We start from the raw sequence: 7,606 nt of genomic DNA on the forward strand, positions 1-7,606 counted from the left end.
ATGTTCAATTGAACCATCAGTGGTTTCTCAAGATTACTTGGCCTAAAGTTGTTTTACTTCCTTTCATTTCTTAAACGCGGACATAGAATAATTTTTCTTTTACCTATAAATATTCTGAGAGTTTAGGTCATCTGTGCAATGATTTCCATTAAGATTTTTTTCAATATTTCTTTCTGCTTGGTTTTCACATAAGCTGCTAACATTACCATAGAAAGCTCTGCTAAATTGAAAATATTGTTGTAGCTAAATGTTACAGGTGTTACACCATGATTCATGTTAAAAGGTTATTCATTAGTTTAAGGTTCTGTTAGCACAATCTTTCCACCACGGTGACTAAGAAATAACAATGCTTTTTGGATCTATAATAGTGAGCTAATTGTTCATTTTCCTAATGTTAGCCCTTAACAAAATGTAAAGAAGATGGTGACATATTGTTCTTTGCCTAAATAGAAGGACAGAACAGTGTTCTTGAAAGAGCTGCAATAAAAACTGGGTTTCAGATCCTTTCTCTGCACCTGTCTATATCATGAAGAAAATGATTTTTCCTTTCTGAACTTGTTTCTTAGCTGTAAGGTGGAGATAATAACTCTTGAACCTATCCCCTAAGGAGATGGAGAGCCTCGAATGTGTTAGTATGCGTGATCATGCATGTATACATTTTAAAGTGTAAGGTGTTATTATCATTATCTTTAAATTTTTAAGCTTTTGCCTATGAGTATATATGACCAGTCTCCAGCCCCCGCAAAGGTTCTGAAGTTGTATATATTTTCCAGATATTCACATGCTCTCCTAATACAAGCACTGGTCTTTAAATAATCACAAATTACATTAACATTGAAAGCCATTTGAAAGAAGGAAAATGCTGTGACATAGAGATATTTAATGTCATTGTATACTGAGACTTTAGGAAATCATGCATAATACTTTGGGTCCTAATGAACTCAGCCTCCTCCTCAGGCATCCTTGTGTGGTGGGATCATTGGAACTTAAACTCATCTCAAGGCTCACAATTTTGTAAGGTGTTTGAAGAGGACGAAGCTCCTTCTTCCTGGGAGAGTAATGTGTTGTGCTAGGGGACGTCTAAAGATGTAGAACTGATTTAAGAGCAAGGGCAGGGAGGGAATGAGAGCTATGGGCAGTGAGGTGTGGAGAGAGAGAACACTCTCATTTCTATGGCCAAGTCTGGAAGGGCCTCACATAACCTAAGGGACCAGATAATTTACGTGGGACTTCCACATCCTTTTCTCCATGCTGTACTTTTCTGAGATTTGTCTGACCAACTAACCCTTGCAAGCCTAATTGATTTGAGGAGGAGAGAGGGCCAGAGTGGCCTGGAGAAGACACCAACCTTATTGATCTCCAATCTTCTCCAGAGGGGCAGTGACCAGAGATGTGTTCACCCACACTCCTTGTGAGTGTCGCCAGGCAGAGGCACAAGTGCAGGTTCTGAAGGACCTAGCCCCACCCATCTTTTCAATTTCAGCCAGTCCCATTCTCCTCTTGACTTACTACTCTCACTACGCTCACCGCATACCAACCTCCATTTAATTCTTAACAAATGAGATTTTTCTCACCTCATCACGTCTACATGTTCTGTTTTCTCAGCCCAGCACACTCCTCTCACTGTTCTTCACATGGTAGGCTTTGCCTCATTCATGAATTATAAACAAATAGACTGGTGGGCCAGAGTGAGAACAATAGTAGCACCCCCCTCCCAACCCCCACCATACACACAAAAACACAGCTGGCATTAACACTTTGAGAAGAAAGGTTGAGCTGTTAAATAAATAGTATTAGGGTATTATAGCTACAAAATGTGGAGAAAAATTTAGTTTCTAAAAGCAAGTTCAGATACATTAAAGACCCCATATAGTGACCCCCCCACCCTGCAAAGAAGCATAGAAAATAGAAGAAAATGTGTTTTAAAATTTAGAGTAAGAAGGACCCTTTTAAACTGACATGAATTACAAAATCCTTAATTAATCTATAAAAATTAAAGTTCTTCTGTAGGAAAAGCACATAATAAAGTTAGATTGTAAATGGCAGACCTGAAGAAAATGTTCCCAATATATATTTCAAGAGGCTGATATCTTGTGGTCAAGGTGGCCTTCCTTAATATTTTCTTTAGTTTCTTCCTACCTCTTGGCCCTGACCTACCTTTTCTTAGAGCATTTTCATTAGAAAATTCATAATGTAATTTTTTTCTCTGCTTTTTTGAGATATATATTAGTCTTTTTTTTCACTATTTTTATTGTGAAAAAGACACAGTATAAAATATACCATCTTAATCATTTTAAGTATATCATTTAGTGGTATTAAATGCATTCTTACTGCTGTGCTATCACCACTACCATCCATCCCGTAATTCTTTTCATCTTGTAAAACTTGAACTCCATACCCATTAAACAACAAATCCCCATTCCCTGCTTCCCACAAACCCTGACAACCACTATTCTGCTTTCTGTCTCTATGGTTTTGACTACTCTAAGTATCTCGTGTAAGTGAAATGATATAGTATCTGTCTTTTGTGTGTGTGTGTGTGTGTGTGTGTGTGTGTGGCTCATTTCACTTAGCATAATTTCCTCAAGGTTCATCCATCTAAAATAGCCAATAAATACTAAAATATTGTTTTATTCTTTTATATGTTTATTGGCCATTTAGATTGTTTGTAATTTTAAGAAAAAACTAAAAGATTTTTATAAGAAACTTACAAAGTATAACAGTAATAAACCATCAAACTTTAAACAACATTTAGGCTTGACAAGGGCATGACCAGATGGAAGTTCTCATATATTACCTGTGGACATAGATTCTTAGTGTGTGTATGCATGTGTATGTATGTGTGTGTTTTAAGAAATGGAAGGTATCCATCAAAATTTTAAATGGGTATGCTCTTTTGTCTCACTTTTTAGCTATCTGTCATAAGGAATTTCTTATTAACTAGCTCTTAAAAATAACAAAAATCATTTGTTAGAATATTTCATGAGAAAGTACTCATAATTTAATGATGAAAAGAAAAGTTAAAGTTTCAGAAGGAAAGTCTTCCCTAAAAGAAAAAAATGATTGAAGGGAAAGGTAGTACTCAAAATGTTAAACATGGTAGAATTAAGGAGTAAGCTATTATTATATTCTTTATACATTTTATTATTTTCCATAATTTTACCTATTAGTTTTACAATAAAATGTTAATAAATTGCCAAAACAAAAGTATACATTCAAATTAAAATTGCTGATAGTATTGACTCACATCAAAATATAAATCTGTACTTCAGTACAGATTGTTTTCATGACTCTGTAGTCGTCGGCAGCCGTCCGTCTAGAGAGACGATGGTGTAGCTTCTTAAGAGTCTATCTGCACCGCCGAGAATGGCTGTGCAGTCCGACTCGGGAGTGACATGGTATCTGTCTCCTCCCGTGTTGAATCGACATCTTGTGATGACGCTGAAGCTACAGAGCCTGGGCAGGGTAATATGGAGGGTCTGCTGTTGCCCATGCAGCAGACCCCCCCTCTCTTCGCAGCTGAAGGGTCCAAGGGAAAGACGGAGTCGATACAGCTTGGGTTCAGGTGCGCCGCAGGAGTTGCCGGTGTTGACTACAACGTCAAACCGCCTTAGGGACTCCAGCTCCGGATTTTCTGTCGGGGTTTACTCCCTTAGCCTTTCCCCTGAAGAGGTATGCCGCAAGGCAGCGGAGGTTTTTTGGAGTCAGAGTTTTCCTTCTCTGATGTACCCTGACTGGAAGATCGAACCAGCGACACTTAGCTCGCAGGCCGACGCTCAATCCACTGAGCTAAACCAGCCAGGGCTCAGTATCTATGACTATTGAAAATTTATAATTTTTATTAATTGATTTTAAATATTAACTTAAAGTAGTTAATGCATTCACATGATTTAAAAATTCAAAAGATATAAAAAAGTAGAAAATCTCCTTCTCTGTAGTAACCTCCCAGAAATGAATAGATTGTTAGACTGTTTTAATATCTTAAACACAGCACTTGAAAAATAAAACATCCTATCCATTTTCTTCACCTAATCCCTGGAAACAAAGAAAGAAAGAGGGCATAACCCCAAAATAACGTTCAACATTATTTTGATATTAGGACCATTGCTTAAATATTTTTTTCAAGTCTCACCTTTGCTTCTTCTCCTTTCAAAAACCTGTTAGGCAGGTGGGCAAGTTTCCCACCAGCAAGTACAATGTCAAGACTTAGAAGTATGTAACATCCTTCTAAATCTTGCACGTACTTCGGATGCAGCCTGGGTGTTTGTTTCATCTCTGGCATGGACTGACTTTCATCTGCTCCTCTTGTCTGAGGCTCAGTGATGCCTGCAGCCTGTAAAGCACAAGACACATTGCAGACACCCTGATAAATAAGTAGCAAATGCAGATGATGGTAATGACAGCAGAGCCCTGTCTTTGCAGCTGTGTAATTCCTCTTTTACATCATGTGCCTCCCTAGACAGCTGTCACCTCCTTGCTTTCAGAGGTGGAGAATCCTTGCCAAATTAAAGCTTGAGAGGCACACATTACATCCTCATGTCTTCATGGGAGTGTGAGATGAGAATGCCTATAGCTATCCATGCCCCCCAGAGACACATCTGTTTGATAAATACTGTCTCAAGAGCCAATTCAGATTGAGTACCTGGCCAATTCAATCAAACATACTGATATCTGATTTACAGAGTGAGCTTATATGATGCCCCAAAGACTGGCCGATTCCAGAGGGCAGGGGAAAAAAAACATCTGAGAGCTTTTAGTCAGCATAGTTTAGCTTAATTACATTAATTAAATATTCATGTGTTTTAGACAAATATTTTTAAAAATCCAACTTAATGAATTTATTTATTGAGGGATTAAGTAGATATTATGGTCAATATCAACATAGTATTTTAAGGAATTGATAATATTATCAAGGCTTTTAATTTGCTAGGTACTATAGTAAGTACTTTCCATGCAACTTCTTATTTAGTATGTAAACAAAACCCCTCAAAAGATAGATACTAATACTGTACTTGCGTACCCTTGGGAAAACCAAGGCCAAGAAAATAGAAGCAGTTTTCCGTGGATTATAAGTAAGTAGGAGGAGAAATCCAATTCAGTTCCCCGTGACTCCACACTTCTCATAAGCTTTTTGAGGAATAGTTTTAGAAAAGAATAAACACTTTAATGATAATATTACTCACTTACTTATGTATTTAAAAACATGTACTATCTTTTTCAGGGTCTAACAAGAACTAAGCGTAACCAAAAAGAAAGTTTTCTAGTTTATGTGCTTCCATTAGTAATTCCACTTCTAACCATTTTTAAAGTGGCAATTCTATTCAAATTACAATAAAACCTACAGATAAGAAAAGATTCATGTCCAAAAATAAAGAAACAGTTTAAAACTACATAATTGCATATTCTTCAACCATTTAAATCGAGTATTACAAAGATTAATAAAATCAAAAAAACTGACTATAATAAAAAATAAGAAAAACATCTGTGTAGGAACTATTTGCATGACATTTAAAAAAGCCGACTAGAAAATAAGACTGAAACAATACAACAAAATGCATGATACCTTGTTATGGGTGTTTTTCCTTATGTTCCAGTAATTAATAAAAATACATTAACTTTGTAATAGAAAACATTTAAAAGCAGGTCCACTATCAATCAGATCACTTCAGCTTTTTTATTTGAAATGGCGATCATATTAAACTATCCTATGATAACTAAAATTTAAATTCATCACATATATATTTCTTTCTCAAATAGCTAATTAGTTTAGCAAAAATAGCAGTCATGATTTATCAAAAGAGGTGTTTTTTGTTTTTTTTTTTTTAAAGATACTTTGTTAAATAATTGGCCTAAAAGACACCTTGCTAAATCATTGGTTCGATACATTTGCATGCTAGATTTTCTTTGAGCACACATTTCCAACTCTATGCCTATTGAAAAGTTACTTTTTTAAAAGGGAGAGGATTTTAGGAATTTTTATTATTATTTACGTAGTCGACCATTGCTTTATGTTTTAATAAAATCACCGACACTAGCACATTGAATTGTATTTTTAATGCACTAATTGAAAAAACGTTGTCATTTTCTGCACTTAGTCATGCAGCTATAAATTTCATTGTCTCCTTCAGGAGATTAAGGAGTGTCCAATTAAGACAATGATTTTAGTCCGTGAATTCATGAGACATTTTTAAGCTTTCCTTGGTTTCTGCTAAACTGCATAATAAAATAGATCACGAAGGCAAGTCACATCAGGAGGAAAAATAATTATCGCCTTGTCTTGGAAAGGGAAACAGATTCATACAGAAACTCCCCTTAATGGGACGTGGGGTGGGCCTGCTGTAAGCCCTTGTCATTCAGAGGCAGGCCTCCAGAGAAGGGCCCTGCATGTTAACAGGCCAGGCAGCAGTGGGTAGGAAGGTCTTCATGAGGAAAGGGGGCTGTCCAAACCTCATGTTTGTAGTAACTCATTTTCTTTAAAAGTATTTCATTGTATCTTCAAATGCTGGCAACTTCTGATGTTAATTCCTCTCTAAATAACATCTACAGTAAAGTTTTTAAACTAGAAATGGTTGTTTAAATTAAGCATTTAGACTATGCAAGAAGGTATTTTATTATTCAAACTGGAAAAATAAATACTGGTTTTAACTGCCCAGGATTAGGTTGAACTTTATCTGTATATTTACCCATCCACTCATCTATCTATCATCTATCATCTATCTAGTTGCTATTTTCCCCTGAGTGTTCTGTTACTCTCCCTACTTACATGTACATTACATATATTGAAAATAAACATATTCCTTCTTTAAGTACTAAAGAGTCATTGTCGTTTGTGATAGAAATGATTTATCTCTCCCTTGAAGTTGAAGTTACTAAGCTCCTTTTTAAGAATCTTTTTTTTAAATGTCTACATTAACCCATTTGTTAAACAACATATGCCAAGACAAAGATACAAATTAATTTCCAACGTTCCCTTTTATAATCCTTAAAATACTCATACAGACAGAGACAATCTTTTAGAAACAGTTTTGTGAAAAAAAATAATTTTGCCTGGTCATTCTAAAGTTTGACTATTATAAATATTGCTATGAAGAAATTAATAGAGGCTGAATGCTTTACAAACAGTGGCCAGATTATCACTCGATTCAGAGATGGTATTTATACTGTCCTGTTGCTGATTTGAAATGCAATGGTTGGAGATGTAGACAGACAAAATTGAGTTATGTAAAGGTGCTGTGTGTCACTGTGCTCACCAGGGTATCTAATGTAATTTGTCTGTTACAGTGTTTATGAAACATTCCATCTGGCACAATAGGCCTCTAAGACAGAAGGTGTTGGCATATTAAAGATGCAAGCATCTCACACATGGCTATGTACCCATTTATTATTTCAGCAGAAAGGAAGACAATGCTAATAAAACAGTCAAGAGATTAGCAAACTCAGACATTTGATTGTTATACATTTGAGGACTACTACATCACAGTACACATCAAGATATTTTAATAGGAAGTGGGATTTGGTTTTAAAGCTAAAAACACATAAATCTCAGAGACTTTTGTGTGTGTGTTTATGTGTGTGTGTGTGTGTTCATGGAAATTATAACTTTACT

Source organism: Furipterus horrens, unplaced genomic scaffold (genome assembly GCF_987537825.1).
Source record: "Furipterus horrens unplaced genomic scaffold, mFurHor1.1.pri manual_scaffold_7, whole genome shotgun sequence".
NCBI classification, from domain to species: domain Eukaryota; kingdom Metazoa; phylum Chordata; class Mammalia; order Chiroptera; family Furipteridae; genus Furipterus; species Furipterus horrens.